General features: G+C 40.9%; 1 long non-coding RNA gene across 2 annotated transcripts in view; it reads right to left on the bottom strand.

Annotated features, from left to right (window-relative positions):
• Positions 1-21,705, bottom strand: part of LOC310847778 — a 28,688-nt gene extending 6,983 nt beyond the window's left edge. Inside the window, exons 1-2 of one of the 2 annotated variants that reach the window (XR_014566017.1) lie at positions 21,665-21,705; positions 19,718-19,801 (exon numbers count right to left, since the gene is read on the bottom strand). This is a non-coding gene — a long non-coding RNA (uncharacterized lncRNA). The remainder of the gene's footprint in view (positions 1-19,717; positions 19,802-21,664) is intronic. The other variant, XR_014566018.1, reaches the window with a different exon arrangement.
• Between the last annotated feature and the right edge of the window lie 565 nt (positions 21,706-22,270).

Below are 22,270 nucleotides of genomic sequence, written 5' to 3'. Positions count from 1 at the left end.
ACAAAAGAAAAAACACTATGGAAAGTCACTTCAATTTTTTTTTTTTTTTTTTTTTTTTTTTTGCTGTCCATCGCCATCTGGTGTTGCATGTTTATAACACACTCAAAACACTGTTTTTTGACTAATGTAGCTGAGTGGGATCCTCTAAATGCAATGGGCACTGTTAATTAGAGCTGTAGCCTCAGTCACCCCTGACAACACACCCACAAATGCTTTAAAGCCACAAGTACAAGTTAACCCTTAGCTTGCACTTTTTAGTAGAATCCTCTACCATTGCTATTCCAGCAAAAAAATATCAATATGTTTAGAGCTGTAATGAAAATCATCACCAGGGAACTGTAAAACAGTGGTGGCGAACCTCTGACCATTGAGTCTAATTAAGCCCACCAGGCCTCTGAATTTGACCCACAATGACTTTGGGCAAACCACACCCATTTGTCAGTCAGATGATGCAAAGATCAGTTATCTCTGCGCTAGCACAAGGTCTTATTGCTAAGCAACGCAACACTGAACATAGCACTTATCTCCAATCTTGGTGCCTACTAGAAAAACAATATTGTAGCTAGCTGAGATGTGACTGAATTGTACTGGCAACACAGGAGTGAGTGGCAAACAACTAGAGAATATACTGAGTGGGTAGGCAGGATATGAATATTGTTTTTCCATCTCGCAGGCAGAAACAGCAGAGGGAAGCACAACTGCAGGAAGTCTGAACCTCTGAAGCAGTTCATGGCAAAGTTTGGGAATCCCTGCTGTAGGACAACCTGTAAAATCCCTTGAATAAACAATGAACACTGAAGTCCGTGTAGCTTGGCCTGCACTAGTGTATTTTAGAGTTAATCACTGGAGTTTTATCATGGTTACAGAAACTGGACACACTATGGCTCATAGCTATCTTGAAAGAGAAGTAAAATATTTAATTTGGCACGTATTGTGCAAGACCGTTCAAATAGTGTTTTGGGTACTGTATTCTTACAATGTTTAGCAATCTTTCTTTCTTTCTTTCTTTCTTTCTTTCTTTCTCATCCACTTTCAGGCATACAGAAGTGTGAAATGGGAGGCTAAAAAAAAACCATAATTCTTAAAGGAACTGGGAGGCAGAAAGTCCTGAATGCAAAGCTAAAAGTGCAAACTTAACTCATGTTAGTTATATACATGTGTTGATAACGGTCAGATGACAGGCCCAGCTGGAACTCTGTGATGTTGCAGTAGAGATGTTATAAGCATTTTGTATGCAATGGCTGGGATCCAAAGAATGGACATGTACGTGTAGGGGAGAAGAGCCCATGCAGCTGGAACATTGCTTTTCGCTTTCCACTGCAGCAGTTCCCACAGCTTGAATACACTAACCGTAGAATAAGTTTTTAAATAATGACTTTTCCGTTTGGCAAAATGAATTGATTCTATTAAAAGTGAAGATAAAGCTCTGGCTGCATTTGTGGTTCTCTCCCAAGGCTGCCGGTATGTATGTGTGTATACATTATATATATTTTTACTCTTTGGATGCAAGCTAATGTAATATGTTTTGCCAAATATACATACAAATGTTAGTGACAAAGATTAGAGACATCTTGTGCTGGCTGAATATAGGCCAGTAATAACACCAGGGCAAGTAAATAGCCAGCAGAAAAAAACCAGAAAATTTGTGACAGCATCTTATAGAATTTTGGTATATCCCAGAGATGTCTCCTCATGCCTTATCATTGGCCATATTGGCTGGAGCTGATGGGAATTGGAGTTCAACAATATCTGAAGGGCACAGCATTGGTTATCCCTATTAAACCATCTCCCACTTGCCATTGGTCAATACATTATCATTTTAAAAGATGATGTGGTGGTGGTGGTGATGATGATGATTAATTGAATTTCTATACTGCCCTATACCTGGAGGTCTCAGGGCAGTTCACAGATAATGGTCCAAGTGCATAGCCTTGGCTTTATTTCATTTTTTTTAATCCCTAAGCTCTTTTATTTTTACAGTAAACTTAAGAATCAGCAAAGTCATTCCTTGCAGCAAACTTTCTTTTTCCATGTGCATATTCATTTGGCAGGGCTATGAAACAAACTCCTTTTCCATTATTACTTGCAGCTCTTTCCACCACAAAAATTCAACCAATGCAATTAAATTCTCAAGAGGATTTTATAGCATGTACTTGGAATGCACTCTGGAGCATAGAGCTGTATCACAAAACATATACAAAACAGAATCCCAAACAAGGCAGATGTTATAAATTTACATGCCCCAAATTTGTGTATCTTCATATACCCCATCAGCTAAAACATTGATTCACAAATCACTAAGTGTTCTGTTTAGATTAAATAAAGACAGATGAGAGCCCATCAGAAAATGAGGCTAAACAAGGCAGGCGGGGGAATACAGTGGGGGTCCCAGGGGGACACAAACCTGCTGGTGGTGATTAGTAGCGCAGGTTTAGACCGTCTCTTATTTGATTCTCTCAATGGAGCAAGGAGCCAGTTTCAGACCTAAGATGGTGGGCGGAGTACAGTCCACAAGTTTGCTAATGTAAGCAGGATGGATATTTCCCTCGGCTGCCTTAACCAGTGTTCTTTTCAACTTCAGTATGGTGAGAGGAGTCTAGCCCATCTAAATCAGCTAAGATGTCTTTCCCATAAGATTTTCATAATTCCATGTTTCATTTTTAGTGCTGATTTTGAAATAATAACCAACTGAACAAGCTGATGAATACTTTGGGAATTGTTGCCTTAAATAAAACACTTAATCACTATGCTTTCGTATTATACTTTTGTATTATGTTTCCATATAAAGCTGCTACATTGTGATGCATTTAAAATAGCTGAAACCTATCTGAGTAAAAATATATAGAAAAGCTTCCAAAGTTTCCTTAAAATGGAAGTGGTGGACCTTTTTGGCTAGCAGGCTAGATCTTTATTGAGCCACCCTACTGCCAATCATTATATCAGGTGACTAATAGTAAGGCAGTCCCACCCAAGTGGCAAATTTGACCCATGGGTTAGTGGGAAAGGTGTGCTTCACCAACACATTCCCTAAACTGACATCACTCAATGACATCATGCAGGTGGGTGTAGTTTGGGAGAAATAGACTTGCAGGCCAACTTGGATCTCTGTGCAGGCCAAGACTGACCTGAGGTTCCCCATGTCTGCTTTGAAATGTAGGATTATCTGAATTAGAAACTGTGATTATGTAACAGGTTTAGAAGATTTGCATTTACAGTATTTGTAAACTACGGGAATTTAAAAAAATTGGGGGGGGGAATCCATGGCAACTAACAAATCACATCTCACAGCTGTAAGTATTTGCAATATACAGATCTGAGGACATGCGTTTCTGCACTGTTGCTAGTGTGGGAAGGGCGCAGCCACAGCTTCTGAGGTAGCATCCTGAAAGCAATTCATATGATCCAAGAGATGGATCGCTGCCCTGTTTTTGCACCTGTTCTGCATTTTTGTAAGGGTTCTCTTGCTCTTGGTAAGTGAAGCAAAACTGGAATGTTCCAACACAGTTGCCAGGTGCAGGATTCTACGAACCATATTTTCTGCTGGAGCTGTTCAAGTGGATATTTAGGTAGTAAAGTGTTCAAGCACTACCTGCACCGTGATTCAGAGCTAAAGCAATAGCTTATCCACAGATCCTTTTATTTTATTGCACTCCAGTGAGTCTATTTGTTACTTAGGCTCATTTTTTCCTTACCTTTGCTGACAATTATTCCAAAGATACTAATCATAATTCCACGAAATAGAAGGTTTTGTTTTGCTTTTTTTAAAAAGTCCTCTGCTTCATGGAATTCTGATCACCGAAAGCATTGGGACAAATAACATGTTTATAATCAAATAATATTTCAAACCAATTGCAACCAGAGCACAATAACTCATGTCTGACATTTTTGGCAAGTTGTTCACAGAGTTTGAGTGAGACAATGCTGCATACAGCATGTATGTACTCCAGCACAGCATAGTATTTTATGTGGTTTCTAAGGGATATCATGGAAATGGTCCCACATCTTATCTGCAGCATGCACATTTATCTGCGCACTTATGGGGCCAATGTGTTAGAGAAAGTATTTCCAGATGTACTAGTGCTTGCTCAGAGCTTCTCCACACAAACACTCACAGTGGGTTGCTGCCAACATTTATCTTTCTCTCTTTCTTCCGTCCTTTCTATTTTTGCAGTGCCATTCCTTTTGGCTTTGGTCTTTTCTTCAGCACTTTTCGTCTGTCCAAAGTATGTAGACGGTTAGCTTAAATCACTCGTTTTGTTTATGTGGCAACAAGTTCAGAGTTCTGGCTGAAAAAATGTTCTTGGCCATGGACAAGGCAGGCCTGGAGATGCCTCCATCTGTTTTAAATATGCCACAAATTGTAGTATGGAAACCATTGCTTGCAAATAGTAGCCAGTTTATTTATATATATATATGTATACACACACACACACGCACACACACACACACACACACACAAGCGTGAGTCAATTGCGAGCTGTTTTTCATGCTTGTATATAGATTAACTTCAGAGAAGTTCAAGCCTTTTAAGGAAGGAATTTTCATATTTGTTTGACTATATTGTATAGATCAGAATACATTTGGATAGTAGAGACAAAATATCTGTTGTTATTAGTGATTTTTTTCATGAGTTTTAAATATACAGACTTCACAAATAAACTTCATTTCCCTCCCCTCCCCCAAGCACAAGAAACAACTAAGCCTGGAGTGCAACCATTGCCTTATAGAATCAAAAAGCGATGACTAAAATAAATATTTTTAAAGTGCATTTTGTGAATCAGTGGAATACAGTGGGGCAGCAGAGATGTAGAATGAAAACCCTTGGCTGACTTTATTTCCTCTCAGAAGCTCAATGCTGCATATAAGAATCCCTACACACACACACACACACACACACACACACACACACACACACTTTTTATGTTCACACAGCAACCTGGTAATGTATGTAGGTTATACTGAGAAATATTGGATGGCCCAAGTTCACCCAGTGATCATCATGGTTCAGTGATGATCAGAAGTGGTCAGTGTGAATCACCTCTGTACATCTGGCCTCCTGTGTTATTACTCAGTTGCAGCCCTGCAGTGTACTTCTACTGTTGGCTAGGCCTGGGAGGGAGGGAGAGAAGGCTTAAGTGTAGGCAGGTGCTGAGATATCAGTCAGCACTAGCGGGTGAGACTACCAAAAGTTGGGGCCAGTCTGCAGCAGTGCTGTTTATTGACCTTTTCCACTCATACTTGTGATCTTTTGACTTGGAGGCTTCTTAAAACTGCACAACTTCCAGGATGGGTTAGTCACCACCAGAACCTTCCGTTGGCTGTGTACAAAACTGCCAAAGTTGTACATTTTCCCAGTTAAAATTAATCACGAAGATTAATTGCCAGCTTTGAGATAGCTTAAAGATTAAAACATTGCCAGTTTTGAGACTACAAGGATTCAAAGTTGCACTTATAAGGAGCTATAGTTTATCTTCAGTCAATTGGGAATAAAACTAGTTACATGCAATGGACTGGTGATACTATGCAGATCACAGATGATGCTGTACCAATTTTCTTGTGAGCCAATTTTCTTGTATGCCAAATGAAAATACTTCAGTTTATTAAAATGATTTTGTCCAGTTTTCTCTGGATAAGTTGCACAGCCTATTCAGTCATTAAGAAAAAGTACCAGTTTTCTGCCTTGATACATTCCATTTTACTATGGGTCCCTTACAGATAACCTATTCATTAAGCATTCATTCTGATTTGCTTATAGGAAGGTCAAATGGCATTGCATCCATTGTATCCCACACATTCCAGTGCATTTTCTCCATCAATTTCCTAATCACAAAATGTCTGATCTTTTGGGGAAGTGGATTTGTTGTGCAAGTTTCCCTAAGCAACTTTGACAGTGCAACCTAAATTTGGTGGAATGTGGTTGAACTCCAACTGAAAATAGCCTGGAAGCATCATGTATTGAGGTGGAATGCATGTGTAACTTCTTAAAACGCTTACAGGAGTCTCAAATCTTAACACTGGTTCCAATGTTTTCTTAGTGGCAATGGGTGTCATATGTGGGAGTAATGGGGGAAGATTGCAATGGCAGGGCAGCCTGCAGTAGCCATGTATTTGGGGTTGTAGAAACCCTTGCATTGTTCCTCTCCCACACAAACTCTATTGCTGGAGTAAATGTCTGAATAAAGCAAAAATTGTCCAGTCTGCCATCCCATGTTGAATTTCTCCATCCTGAGATGTCCATGTGAATATGTGTAATAGTTGTCTTCACCAATAATTTCATGGCTTCCTTGTGCCTTCCTTGTCTTTAGGGATGGGGGAAGGGATTAATTTCGCATTTTAATACAAACTGATAAAATATACACTTCCCAAACCGCATATATGCATATATATCTCCTTCAAAAATTGCACTTCTCTGAATTTTGTGATGCGTTTCTTCAACCAAAGAATGCATACAAAAGCACATATTAGTGAAAAGTGCATGTAGAAATGCAGGTATCCGTAATGATAGTGAACAAAAATGCATTATGTTACAGGAAAATTGTTTGCAGAACTGCATAAAATTGCACATGGGATACAAAATTGCACATGGAAATGCACACATTAGGAGAAACATGCACAAAAAATCCTTACATATTTCCACATGGCGTTTTTTAAAAATAGAAATTAACATATGCGGCAAATTGAAATTAAGATTAGAAAACAGAAATAGAGAGAAATAGAGAAATTGAAATTGACAATCATCCATCCCTAGTTACCTGGGTATATTTTCCCATGGGTTATAAAAAGAAGGTTAAACACACAAGCCCCTTTCATGCATTTAGCATGCGAAAGTGGCTCCATGTATATTATGGGCAGCTGCTGATGTGAGCATGCTGCCATGTTGAGCATGGACGTCCAAGGAAGAGAAGCCTGCTCATGCACATAGGCTTCCATGGGATTGTGAAACCTGCTTGCTCAGATTTCCCCATCCTATAGAAGCCTATGCATGTTGAATTCTGTGCATATAGGCTTCCATTTGCAGATGTATGGAAGTGAGAGCTGGATCATAAAGAAGGCTTATCGCCGAAGAATTGATGCTTTTGAATTATGGTGCTGGAGGAGACTCTTGAGAGTCCCATGGACTGCAAGAAGATCAAACCTATCCATTCTTAAGGAAATCAGCCCTGAGTGCTCACTGTAAGGACAGATCCTGAAGCTGAGACTCCAGTACTTTGGCCACCTCATGGGAAGAGAAGACTCCCTGGAAAAGACCCTGATGTTGGGAAAGATGGAGGGCACAAGGAGAAGGGGACGACAGAGGATGAGATGGTTGGACAGTGTTCTCGAGGCTACCAGCATGAGTTTGACCAAACTGTGGGAGGCAGTGGAAGACAGGAGTGCCTGGCGTGCTCTGGTCCATGGGGCCACGAAGAGTCAGACATGACTAAACGACTAAACAACAACAACATGCTCAATATTTGGACATGCGGCCAGCTGAGGAACCTCAATGGAGGGCCCAGTGACATGATACCACTGCCTCTTGTGCTTGTGCCACTTTGCCTTAACAAACTGATGAAGAGGTATATATAAACATGCAAAACAGCTTTAGTATACAGAAGCACGGCCACTGCTGGGGAAACTAAATGGACCTTGCAAACTGTTCTTCTGATTCCTCGGGAACCATAGTACCTAGTGAAAGGGGTCCAACTGAATTCATTACATTCTGGCATTGCCTTCCCCTTGAGGAGCTTATTCATTTGCAGGAAGGTGTGTTGTTGTTATTTTACATGTGAAAGCATTTAGCCATGTCACCACCCAGTTGCATTCTGACATGATGTAGTCTAGGAAGAGAGTACTCTGTGGTTTTTCTAAACATTTTAGTCACCTCTCAGACAAATGAGCTTGTGCTGCAGTTGTAGTATCAAGGATCCTACAATGTTGCTTGATCTATACCAGGCACATCCAACAGGTAGATTGTGATCACTGAACATCTGTGGTAGATCACTGGTTTCCCCCAAAGAAGCTCAACAAGTTTGGCTCCCTTAAAGAAATCTCAACATTTTTGCCCTGAACTCCTAAAAAGGGTCTTCTTCCTTAAAAAAACTCAGCAACTTTGACCTGCCAGTTTTTCACTCTGCGAGTAGATTGCAGTCTCTTGGGAGTTGGCCACCCAGATCTATACTATTATTTATTTATCTTAAGTATTACTAATTGCGTTCATTTGTTGTGAATGTCTCAAAAGCAACGAAAATGTCTCAAAGCAACTTACAAATCCATAAAATACAAGCAGTTAAAAACCCGAAGGAAAAAGAAAACAGAATCTAACCAACAGAATTTCTAAAGTGCTCACCCTACAATAACTAGAAGGCGGCAAAATCCTGCCTACCCAAGAAAAGATGAGCACCTCAAAAAAGCCACAATCATATTAAGGTGCAATCCAAATTAACAGCCAAAAGACAGGACAAACAAGAAGGTCCTAGTCTGGCACCTGAAAACTGACAGTGATGGTGCCAGATGTGTTTCACGGGATAATTCCACAAATGGGGAGCCACCATGGAAAAAGCCTGTTCTCTTAATGCCACTCTCTGCACATTCCTTAGACAAAGCAAATGGAGAGGAGCCTCTGACTATAGGGTCCAGGTATGTTGGGTGGGATAGGCCAGTCCTATATAATGTTAAGTAGGTGTTCAACACCTTCTCTCAATAGCTGCAGTGTGCTTCTTGGGGCCCAGGCAGAATGCAAATCGTTGTACTTCTCCTAAGTGTACATGGAAATTATGGTTCCCTGTACCAGGAGGGATACTTTGCCTGCAGAAGTGCATGTCACGTGTTGCTCTGTTCCTGCCTCAAAAACTCATTGTACTTTGTATCTCCCATGTTGCTTTCCTCAACTCCATTTCCTCCAGCCCAATTAGACAGGCCAAAAGGCAATGTTTGATTCTTACCAATAAGACCCACTTAAAAAGAGGGTGGGGGCAAACCAGACACAACTGTCAAGACTTTGTGTCTAAAAAAACATTTGGTAAGTTAATAAGGTTTATGGCAAGGCGACAGAGTATTACAGTAAGTTCCTGGATGCGATGTCATGAAAAAGTGCTCTTTTCATTAGCAAAATGTTTCCTTTAGGCCACGGGTTTGACATTTTGTCAATCCCCTTACTTCACTGGAGTGGTATTCCTGTGAATTCATAATTGCTTTACTTGCTCTGTTATGCTGCCACCCTCTTCCATCTCTGTATCAGAACTTGAATTCTTAACTCTGTGGCAGTGACCACAGGGGTTTATAAAGCAAACTAGTAACCAACAGATCAATTATTTCAAAATCCTCTTTCTCAAGATTTCTTTCAATAACTTTTTATTATTATTATTATTTAGTTTAGAAATATCCCCGGGCACAAGAGTCCTAAATTACAAAATTTGCTACAGTACCCCAAATGTATATACAGTGGTACCTCAGGTTACATACGCTTTAGGTTACACACTCCCCTAACCCAGAAATAGTGCTTCAGGTTAAGAACTTTGCTTAGGATGAGAACAGAAATCGTGCTTTGGTGGCGCAGCAGCAGCAGGAGGCCCCATTAGCTAAAGTGATGCTTCAGGTTAAGAACAGTTTCAGGTTAAGAACGTACGTCCGGAACAAATTAAGTACTTAACCCGAGGTACCACTGTAATGTCAACATTCATAATGGAACCGGGGTCTGGATTCTTCATCTCCACCCCCAACATAATCTAAAAATTAATTGGAGTCCTATAATGCAGAACCACGTAAGACACAGCTCCATATCCATATTTGGAACCCAGGGCCAATATCAGTACCTGGCATCCTCAGGCATATATCTGTGCCCCAGCATCCTGGCAGAGCAACTGCTACCTGCCCTGAGTTCCCCTTTGCCATTTGTTTTAAATGGAGCATTGCCACCAAGCAATAGGAGATATATAAATAGACACTAGACCAGAGGTCAGCAAACTTTTTCAGCAGGGGGCCGGTCCACTGTCCCTCAGACCTTGTGGGGAGCCGGACTATATTTTGGCAGGGGGGAAATGAACAAATTCCTATGCCCCATAAATAACCCAGAGATGCATTTTAAATAAAAGCACACCTTCTATTCATGTAAAAACACGCTGATTCCCTGACCATCTGTGGGCCGGATTTAGGAGGCGATTGGGCCTGATCTGGCCCCCGGGCCTTAGTTTGCCTACCCATGCACTAGACCTAGCTGCCCAGGGTTGCTAGGAACACTGCTGCCTGTCACCATCAACAGGTTGATCTGCTAATGAAACAGGGTTGAACAATGTCCCATGGTAGCCAGAGAGATGGGTCAGTAGCAGCAGGAAATCATAAGTTTAATTTAAATGCCCACTGATAAATTTTCTCTTAAGAATATATAGCTTTCCACAATAATTATTGTCTGTTTTTAACTCTTTTACATGGTTTTTATTATATGTTTTATGTAGTGTTGCTCTAAACTGCTTTGATTTTTTTAAAAATGATACAGCAGTATATATTTTAAATACAAAAAACAAAACAAAACCTTGGCAATGGCCCCCAAAAGCAGAAGATGGGCTTGCCGGAACCTGAATGAAGCCATTGGGAGTTATAATTCCCAGCAACCTTCACCAACTACACTTCCCAAGATTCTTTGGAGGAAGACACGTGTTTTAAATATATAGTGTGTACTATTTTGTTTTATATAAAGTTTACCAAACTGAGGCAGTCTTTGAATTCATGCTATGTCATTCCAGATGCTGGAAGACCACAATGTGTTGCCGTCCTCAGGGAAAAGCTCATGCCAATCCTTTAAGATTACAACAATCACATTGCAGTTGCCTGCCAGAATTGGGAAGAGGATCTATATTATTATTATTATTATTATTATTATTATTATTATTATTATTATTATTTATTCATTTATACCCCACCCATCTGGCTGGGTTTCCCCAGCCACTCTGGACGGCTTCCAACCGAATATTAAAAACAATACAGCATCTGACATTAAAAACTTCTCTAAACAGGGCCGCCTTCAGTTGTCTTTTAAAAGTAAAATAGTTGCTTATTGCCTTGACATCTGGTGACAGGGCGTTCCACAGGGCAGGCGCCACTAACGAGAAGGCCCTCTGCCTGGTTCCCTGTAACCTCACTTCTTGCAGTGAGGAAACCGCCAGAAGGCCCTTGGAGCTGGACCTCAGTGTCCGGGCTGGATGGTGAGGGTGGAGAGGCTCCTTCAGGTATACTGAACTGAGGCCGTTCAGGGTTTTAAAGGTCAGCACCAACACTTTGAATTGTGCTCGGAAACGTACTGGGAGCTCTGTGGCATCTTACATTTACCTAGGTTATCATTGGTTGGTTCCTCCATTTCCTGGGAGACAAAACAATCCCACTCACGAGTATATGCTCCTAAATGAAAGGCTGCACAAATACCTTCTGTGAATTTTCTGGCTTATAAGCATCTATTAAATACAACTCCCTTCCAAAGTGCAATTTCAGCACTAGGGAAATTTCTTTTTCTGAGAACTGAATGAGCAGAAGCTATGCTTCATATGAATTCTCTAGCCCCTGCTGTCTGGCTTGTATTAACTTTTCCATTACTAGTGCATTTCGAACCTTTTTCATAACAATGCTGTCTGCATCTGGAGGGAGGAGACTGGGGTTTATTTTTTTCCTGTGGGTAGCTTTAACCAGCTCTGCAGCTACCAGCCATTGTGATGTGCTATCCTGGAAGCTGTATTGACTTATTTTGCCAACACAGGAGATTCATTAGGGATTCTAATGGGGGAAATTCCAGCTGGCTGCATGTTTCTGATAGTAAATCTGTGGCAAGCTTGCATGTTATTTTTTTCATTTGTTTCTTAATATGTACTACGATCAGATGTTGATTGTATATGGCAGGTGGAGGGAAGCATTGAAAGGTTCATTTTTTAGTCTTGCAGCTGACATTTGAAAACAGCACCCAATACATTCCACTCCAAATAAATGAAATTCCAAGTTCAGAATGGTATTGTCTGACTGCAAATATGTATAGTTTGTTTTTGTACAATTGAGTTTTAGGTTTCCCAATAATGTTTAGCAGAACTGGAGGTGACACAATGCAGATGGGGATAATGGACTGGTGGAGAGAAAGGCCCAGAGAAGTATGAACAATGGATTAAATTCCACCTGCATGACCCATGAAAGCCCTGCTCCAGTTTCTGTACTCCAGTTAAGGCATTACACACATATTACCAAGCTATCTTCTAAAACTAATAAGGATTAGATATTTAATTGTTAACAAAAAAAAAACTAAGATTGTCAGGATGTCAGCCTCTCTTCCAGACTTGATGATGATGAATCAGTTCAATATGCAGGTTGCATGTGGCCTCAACACAGTTGGCACACTAACTTTTTAATTTATTGTCTGTATGCGCATCTTACTCATATTTGTAGACTGCTATGGCTGACTGAGTACAGCCAATTCCCGCTTTCTCAGCTCTCTCTTTTTTGTAAAAAGAAAAATACAAAGTCCTGGCTTCTGAGTTAGAAGTAGCGCATTTTAATGTGTGTGTTTGAATGGTTACTATTTGGGCCTATAGATCAGAGATTCTTTCTTCCAGATTAAAGGGGGGGGGAGCATTTTTTTTAAAAAAACAACATTATTTCAATATATGGGCGTGTGATGGGGAAATCTTTGTTCATGTTGATTCCTACCCACATGCAAAATTTGAGTTCTGGAATATGAACTGGAGTGATTTTTCGCATGCAAGTAGAAATGGAATGTGGTAGCTTGGCCTGACAAGGAAGGTTGTGAAGATGAGCAGTATGGAAAATGATGAGAATTATGTCGTAAATCAGCAGGACTGGAATCTAGTTCAGGTTGTGACAGCAAAAGCTGCACAAAGAGAGAGGAAGAAGAACATGTTGACCAGCAAAAGCAGGAGAGCATGGTGAGTACTAGATAATAATAGCTAGTGTAGTATAGTGGTTAAAGTGTTGATGTAGGACCTGAGGACCAAGGTTCAATTCCCCACTTACTCATACATTCCATGGGTGTCAGGATGCTGTCAGCGGCTCCCGGCTGGTTGCCCAGGAAAGTACAGTATAAAGACAAGGAAAAGTTTATTAACATCTTTTTTATTTCATTTTTTACAGAGAGAGGCTATAGAGCCCAGCCTCTTGTATAATGGTGCTGTCCCGAGTGAATCTCCACCCTCATCTCTCCCACTTCCTCATTCATCACTTCTGTGGGTGCTATGGACCCTCTGTCTTTGAGCTCTTTGCTCTCCTACTTTTAAGGCTTGCCGGTTTCTGGGAGATGGAGGGTCTGGAATGCTTTCTAATGACAATGTATCAGCTGGGTGTTGTTCCAGCTCTCCCATGATTTCCCAGCTTTCCCCCTCATTTACCTCTGAGCTGCCGCCTCCTTCAACCCCCTGTTGTAAATCTACACTGTCTTCCTCTTCCTCCTCCCTGGAAGGGTCAGGAGGGGGAGGCAGTCTCCACCATTCCTCCTCTGCCCAGGCCCTGACAATGGGTGACCTTGGGCCAATGACTGTCTCTCAGCCTAACCTACCTCACAGGGTTCTTGTGAGGATGAGAGAGTGAGAAATATGTGCGCAACCTTGAATTCACTGGAGGGAAGGTGAGATAATAACAATAATCTGGAACTGGAAAATGGTGACTGTACATGGAGGAAATCCAAAAATGAGCAGTAACCCCAAATCATGTCAGAGCAGTTGAAATCAAGGAGGAGTGAGGATACTGCAGACCAATTCTTCCACCTGAAATCATTCCCCAAGAAGCAGGACAGGGAAAGCAAGATAGTTGAGCTGGGTGTGCTACTGAACTGGAAGCTGAATCTTGGGTGTGACAGTAGACGTTCAGGATCGCTTTACATTAGGTTCGAAGTGGCTGACCATCAATAATGGGCACTGTGTTTCCTGGGACCATCACATACCAAAGCATTTCCATGATCATTTCAGTTAGAGGCTATAAAAAGCCAAAAAGAAGTGCAGACATGGCACTAGTTAATGCCCAAAGCAACACAGAATTAGCGTAAACCTTTAGCTGCAGACAGGCGGCAAGATTAATTGCACGTGTTTCAACGACCTGAGACAGGAGGCGACTGTATATACTCCATAAAAGGCTACTTCACATTTTTAACAAGCTGTTGAATTGCTACTGACCAGAGACCAAAAGAAGGCTCTGAATGCTGCCAGTTTCACAAAACAACTTCTGCTAGAATAATCAGACTGCAGACGATTCATTGAAAAGGGTTGTTTTCAAATTCAAAAATGTCGGCCCAAATAAGGGCAGGACAGGTTAAATAAAACATTTGCTGCCCCAGACGAAAGATGACAAAGTGGTCAGCGACTGCCTTAAAGGAAATTTTTTACTACTTCAGTAGTTTCCGCTAAGTGAAACGACACGCGCTTGCAATAGGAGTCACCCCTTTGGTTCTTTCCAATAGGTGTGTCGAAAAGGACTTGAGCCCGATATAATCACATAACCAGTGCTAATTTTAGATCTGTTTTCACATCTTTAGTGTGTTTTCGCTTAGCAGGTCACATATCCAGGTTTTACAAATATGGTGTCTAAAAATATACCCGTACCATTTCACTTCCTCCATTCAAAACATTCTTGAAAAGTCAAAGTTTGAGGGTAGGCTTTACCAAAATCTGGGCAAATAGGATTGTGTAGCCAAATAGTGTTACTGGAGCTCTCCTAGACCCCATCTGTACTATATATACCACTTTAAATAGTCATGGCTTCCCTATAAGCAGTGCTTGGGGGGGGGGGGAATAGGAGTAAACATACCCCTAAACATTTTATAAATCTTTGTACTTTTGTCCATTTACTGTATTTATTTGGTGATTTTCTTGAGTCAAAATGAGAGTACCCCTAAACATTTTTAAGGGGGAAAAAATACTGCCTATAAGAATCCTGGGAACTGTAGTTTGTTAACTGTTCTGAGTGTTGTAAGGAGACCCCTAATTCCTCTCGCACAGCTACATTTCCCAGAGTTACCTGGGAAGAGGGCTTGTTGGTTCAGTCACTCTGAAATGCGTCATAGGAAGTGATGAAAGAAAGAAAATGAAAGGAAGAAGAAGAAGAGTTTGGATTTGATATCCCGCCTTATCACTACCCTAAGGAGTCTCAAAGCGGCTAACAATCTCCTTTCCCTTCCTCCCCCACAACAAACACTCTGTGATGTGAGTGAGGCTGAGAGACTTCAGAGAAGTGTGACTGGCCCAAGGTCACCCAGCAACTGCATGTGGAGGAGCGGGGAAGCGAACCCTGTTCACCAGATTACGAGTCCACTGCTCTTAACCACCATTAAGATATTTTAAATCAGGTTACTTTGTGGAATATATTTTCAATCCTTTACCCCAAATGGGACCTAGAACTAAGGGGAAAGGAAGTTCATACATTTATTTTATATTTACATCTTGCCTTTCTTCCACCAGGAAGCCAAATATGGCATGCGTAGTCACCAATCCGGGCACAAACCAAACACATACCTTCAGGTCACGCCCTGAGCATACTTGAGTGTCCTGCCACTTTCTGTGGAACCCACAGAACAGAGCCCTGACAAACAGTTTCTAGGAATCATATCCTGACAGGGAAATTCTGTAATGAAGCGGTTTTCATATTTACTGCTGTGCTTATTTTTATGTACTCATATTCAGGATTATGAAAACACTTTGTGGTTCATCCTACCCATTTATCTGAGATATTTATTGACCACATGGGCTAATAATTCATAGGAAAGCTGTATTGCTTTATTAAGAATGGAGAACAGCTGTCTGAAACAAAATGTGTATTTATGTTGTTCCATGAAGTAATCGCGGAACGCTTCAGAAAGAATTGTCTACAGCCTGGGTCTGTCTGTTTTCGCAAGGGACTTAAATTGGAGAGACCAAAACACATAATGGAAAATGTCAAGTTTGATTCTGTCTACCTCATTGTTTTGATGGACTTGTATTACGCACCTGTTGCATATGGAGAGCTCAAGTAGAGCCATGAGAATACTTTGGATCAAAAATAAATAAAACTCTCATTTCAAGGAAATGTTGTCCCAATTCCTTGTGTCCTCCTGATCATGTTATTCCATGACCCAAACTGATACTTTATTTCCAGGGTTTCCCCTACTGTTTTGCATTACTGTTTTAATGTATTATTATTATATATTTAAGTAAGCAAAAATTAAACATCAAAAGAGTTACAAAAGGCAGCATTTTAGTCCTCTGTGAGAGCTCCTGGGTTAAAATGAAACCATATATTAATTTGTGAGATTGAAATTGGATTTATTCAGATGCAATAATTTTGGTATCCCTCACTTCTTTTCTCTCATGTACTGTAACATAAAATGTTTTTAGTTCAGGTGACTTCCAGATACTTTATTTAGAATAAATATGCTCAGGAAATATGGTATGGGTCTTCACTAGTCTTTTTTAAACATACACATTTACCCTGCTTTCCTCAGAAACCTTTATGGCCACACTTGATTGAGGCCTGCCTGGTGTTGCCTCTGAAACCTTGACTACAGAATTCAGGCTATACATCATATTGATTTATTACTACACAGTGGTGCCATCAGGACAGGACTGTAGGGCAAATGTCCAACCCCCACCCTCCGCTTTAGTTGAATGAAGAGGAGTTCCTCTCCAGGCAGCTGCGCTGGCTTGCCACAGTTTGAAATAAGTGAAGAAAGACACAAAATGATGTAAGAACCAATAGGGCCTTCGGGGATAGAGAATATCCTTCCCATTGTTGTGTTGATGGTGGTAGGCTGAGATTAATTTATGGTCTAGAAATTTTTATACAGAGCATTGTTTTCTTGTATGTAAGAACCTGTCGTGGCACTGCATGTGGGCTATAAAGGCATATATATACATAAATACACAAACAAACAAGAGTTCCAGTATGATTCCCCAGTATAAGGAGGGTTACATTCCAGGGAAAGCACATAAGTCTAATAGCACCTTGGACAAGGAGTAATATGTTTAGTTGGCAACATTTCCTTGCAGGAAGAAAGGCAAGATGGGGAATCTCACCAACGGCTGTGCCCAGCTGTGCTGAAATTCACTATCTGCAGCACTGAATTATCTGTACGGAATTGTCATTTTTTATTCTGCTTATCCAGGGAAGCTATGAATATCCCATGTGGCTTCAAAATGTATCCTTATCCAAAAGATGAGCTAGTGATGCCTGATTTTCCAGCCCTTCTGGTGAAAATATTGCAGAACTGAAAAATAGATTTAAGTGGCTGCCTTGAAAACACACATGACATCATTCTTCAAAGCAGTTTGCAATTTTCAAACCCCTGTGGAATCTTTCGTGGCTTTCATTATTTTCATCAGTGGATAGCAGGGACCTTATTCCTCCACCTCATTAGCTTGTGTTGGAACTCCTCAAAAGCCATTACTCCATTACTCCAGTGCAAGGGAAATAACAAATTCCTGGCAACTCAGGATTCCAGTTTGAAGACTGGGGAACTGTGGCATCCCAGTGAAAGTTGCACTTGTTGGGGAATATTACATGGGTTGAACGCAACAGGAAACCACCACAGTGCCAAACTGTCTCTCTCAGCCTAACCTACCTCACAGGGTTGCTCTGGGGATTAAATGAGGAAGGGAGAACCACCTTGAGCTCATTAGAGAAAAAAGTGGTACCTCCGGTTACAAACTTAATTTGTTCCGGAGGTCCGTTCTTAACCCGAAACCGTTCTTAACCTGAGGTGCGCTTTCGCTAATGGGGCCGCCAGCTCGTGACTTCCGCTCACATCCTAGGGCAAAGTTCGCAGCCAGGGGCATCTACTTCCAGGTTACCAGAGCTTGTTACCCGAAGTGTTCGCAAGGAGGACGGTACGTAACCCGAGGTTCCACTGTAGCTGGTTGTTTTATTTTAAAAGCTTATTTTCCTTCCCTAAACATGACTAGGATGAAAACAAAATATTTGACTTTGTTTTCTGTTACTGGACAGAGGCATCTTCCAGTGAAATGGCCAAGGTGAAACCACAGTAACCACTGACAGCAAGGTAGAAATTTTACTCTCACATTGGGCAAAGAGTAAATAATGTATTTGGAACCTTAAAAAGAAAAACATAGGCTGAATTATAGGTTCATTCTACGGTGCCTTACACAGATTGAGATAAAGCTGACCATCCTTTAACCCCTTGTTTGCTTGCTTTTACTTTTTATTATGCAAGTACAAAAGGAGACTCCTGCCAACCTAGCAGTTCGAAAGCACGTCAAAGTGCAAGTAGATAAATAGTTACCACTCCGGCGGGAAGGTAAACGGCGTTTTCGTGCGCTGCTCTGGTTCACCAGAAGCGGCTTAGTCATGCTGGCCACATGACCAGCTGTACGCCGGCTCCCTTGGCCAGTAAAGTGAGATGAGCGCTGCAACTCCAGAGTCAGCCACGACTGGACCTAATGGTCAGGGGCCCCTTTACCTTTACAAAAGGAGAACAAGCATGTGAGCACAGATTAAACAAGATATGAAAGTCACACATTAATGACAAATGCAAAGCTAATTTATCTGTCCGTATGTAATTGCAGTGGTATAATTTTCTTTAAAAACAAACAAACCACAAATTCATCCCTCATATCCAAAAGTCCTAGCACTCTTTCTATAAAGCAAATAACTATGAACCAGCTCCTCAAAGTTTCTTTACAAAATCTTGAGCTTAATAAAGTTGTTGATTTAATTAATTATTGCTGCTATTTTTCTTCCTCCTCTGATAAATGACTTTCATCTCTACCTTGCATCCCCTTCACCTCCACCTAACCTCAGTTTTCCCTTCACCTATGCCTCCCTGCCAGCTTGAGAGAAAAATGGGCTTTTAGTAAGTGTGTGTGAGAGAGAGAGGGGGGGGGGAGGGAGGGAGGGAGAGAGAGAGTGAGTATAGATATATGCACACGTATTTTCAGTAACATTGACATCCAGCTTTTAATCTCTGTGCAAGGCCTTTTTCTGTTATTCAGTTCTACATCTCCAACTTCCTGATTTATTTGCCTATGTGGATTTCTCAACATAGTATACAGGAGAACAACCTTCTGTATCTTTCCAAAATTCCATCATTTGCCCACCCAGTTCAGTTACAGTGTGTCGTCAGTATTTATATGAGCTGCTGTTCAATGCAAATTCCTGGTAAACTTTGCCACACAGCCAATGTTAAATCAAAAAATTAATTTGTGATTACATCCAGATAGAAAAGGGGTTTCTTTCTTTTTCCACTCACCACCACCGACTTTTTTATTTTTATTTATTTTATTTTTTTTACTCACCAAGCAGCTGAAGGTCAGGAAAACAGAGTCAAAGATGGGGTCAGATCCAAATTTCCCAACAGCAGCACTGGGGTCAGGCCAAGTCCAGATGAGAGGTTGGCCAGTGCTTTGTATAATAGATCAGGATGTTAGCTTAGTGATTGACAAGGCTGACTATTTTGCAAGATTTTAATTATTCCATCATCTCTTTGTCAGCTCTCAACCATTTCCTGCTGAATGAAGCTGTGGTCCTTTTCTCACCTGCTTCTTCTTGGTCTATGGCCATTATTTGTTCAAAAGCAATAAGAAAGATGCAAGCTTTATTTCAAGTTTTTTTTATTCATGGCAGCAACTATTCATGAAATGTTATCTATTTATTTTTAAAAGTTCTGTACTACCTTTCCAATCAAGCTGCTCAAGGAAACTTACAACAATATGAAGAGAGGCCAAGGTTGCAATCAAAATAAAAAAACTAAATGATGCCTATTTTGTATAATTACCTCAGAGCACTTAAGGCATGGTGGTTCCTCGCATGAAGATGGTTCCACAGAGTTCACATGAATTCTGGAAACATTTTGTTCCTGCTGAATGAGAGAAAAAGATACAGACAAGACAAATATATCACTGATTAAAGGGCTACTTTACTGTCAGGTCTAGGCTCTTGTTTGTGACAGGCTGCTACAGAGCCTGGGTCTGACACAGGTGATGTCGATGGGGCCAGATGCAGGAGGTGTGGCCATGAGTATGCTGCAGGTCAGGATGGCTGGAGGTCAAATACCAGTGAGGGGAGGAAAACCAGTGTCTGCATTGTTACATGATGCAACAAGATGCTCAGACTACTGGGAGAGACTAGAAGAAAAAGTTTTACAGGACCTGGCACCTCTCTGTTGCTTTAGGAGGTCATCTGGCCAACTTTAGGATGTGAACCTACTTTCAGACCTGCACTGCAGCCAAAGGGCACCCTTGATTTATAGAACCCAGCCTGACCAATAGGTTGAAAATCTGGAATGTTCAAGAGACAAGGCAGCAAAGGATGACCAGAGGAGCCCCCAGTTCCAGACCACCAGCCCATTGGTGCATAATAACAGTATCCTACCCTGTGTTCAAGTGGTAGGGTGGGAAATAAAATAACGTGTGTTCACATATTAGACATATTGAAAGTAATGTTTATAAAAAAGAAACTTGGTAAAGTTATGGGATATATCTGAGAAAAGCAGATATAACGATTAAGCCAGCCACCTCCATTTTGATTTGAAAATTCCTTAGCACTAAGAAGAAACTGTTAACTACTGTATAGACATTTGTGGACTCCACATTTGAGAATGTACTTTTTTTTGCCAAATGTAATTTAACATCAAACTTTCAATTCAGGAAGTTATTTGTCAAATCTGAAATAAAACTGGCAGTGCCTAATCTTTCCTGGTGTACACCACGATGAATGCCAACGACTCTGCTACCTTGTAATGTTAACTGACAAGACTTTGAAGTTCTAACTCAAGTATAGCCAGAATACACAAAATATGGTTAAACTGACAACACTAATAGAACCGACCATATTTAATGAAATGTAAAGACTTTTGACTGTATTATTTTCAACACAATACAGGGGAATCAAACAAAGCTTGTTTTCTTCTGGGATAGAAGTTGGCTGAAAACATTTTAGGTACGAGTCTGTCCATTTTTATATTCTGCATGCGATTCTGGCTGTATTCTCCTGTTCAGTTTTCATCACAGCAAATTGCTATTTCTCCTTTCCTTTAGGTATGGCGTTATTCAATATTACTTTCGATCCTGAGCCTCTGTCTTTTCTTTCCAATCCTATGCAAGCCACGCATGGCTGTGGCTGCCATAGCTCTCCATAATCAACTGCCTATGACAGCCATGTCAATCCTTAGGTTGGCCATTTTCCTAGATAACAGAGGATCTGTGAACCCCCTTCTCCTTGGACCAGCAAAGTTGCAGTCATGAAGAGTGCGTTCCTGTAAACAATAGCCCTTGAGAGTATGGCAGAGATGGCATGAATGTCCAAGATTTAGCTCCTCAGATACCAGCGAAGGCCTATGCCCAAGAAATGTACTACTTTTGCTCCTTATGAATGAAACCTTCATGAAAATACTGTGACCAGAATAATGATGGATCTGCAGTATTTTCATTTGTCTCCCCTGTTTTATTTGTGTGCCTAGAGGGTAGAGGTTGGTGGCTGTGGTTTGGGGCACATCTGTTTTGTGCCATTGATACAAAGCGTCAGTTTTTTTAGCTCAGTTCGGAGGAGAGATATGGAAGATGGAGAAGATGTACTACCCATAACAGCAATCATTAGCTCTAGACAAAATGTCATCACAATAACCAGGTTCACCAAAGCTCAGGCAAACATGTAGTTCCTCTCCCATGTTCCTGCAAACAGTGATTCTTCTTATTAAAAAAAAACACGAGGTGCTGATACTCACATATTGATAAAAGTGCCATGGGTGCCAGCACAAAAGGGCTGTCCTGGGCAAAAAAGAAAAAAAAGGGGGGAAGGCTATGGTACTTTGTATTGGTGAGTTCTATCACAAAAAAGCACTGCCCACAAGAATAGGATTTTGGGATGCTAGGCATTAAATAAATAAATAAAGCTGAGAAAGGGCTATCCCCATGAGCATGCTCATAACTCTGACATTTACTAGCTAGAGAAACATGAGTGTACATAGGAAGCATCTATAGCCATAGAAGATGTCTCAATTCATGCATAACCCACCATTAGTGTGGAAAGGAAATCCTTGCACTCACTCTCTAATAACAGAGACATGTGATCAAAGCTGCAGACCATCAGCTACAATTTTGTGCTTAAAAATCTTGGGTCAAACAGCAATTATATCACACTAGTCACCCAAAAGTAATATTTACATGCTCGAGACAAATATTAACAAGGGTTGCTCTGAATGTTTGAGTAGGGTTGCCATATTTCAAAAAGTAAAAAATCAGGACAGCCTGGAAGCTGTTGAGCTTTCCCCCCCTTGGACATAAATTCCACCTTTGAAATCCCAATAATGTCCAGAAAAATCTGGACATAT

This window comes from Podarcis gaigeae (genome assembly GCF_964106915.1).
Source record: "Podarcis gaigeae genome assembly, chromosome: 1".
Lineage (NCBI taxonomy): Eukaryota > Metazoa > Chordata > Lepidosauria > Squamata > Lacertidae > Podarcis > Podarcis gaigeae.
Note: the sequence above shows the minus strand (reverse complement) of the source record. Positions and strands in the feature narration are given on the sequence as shown.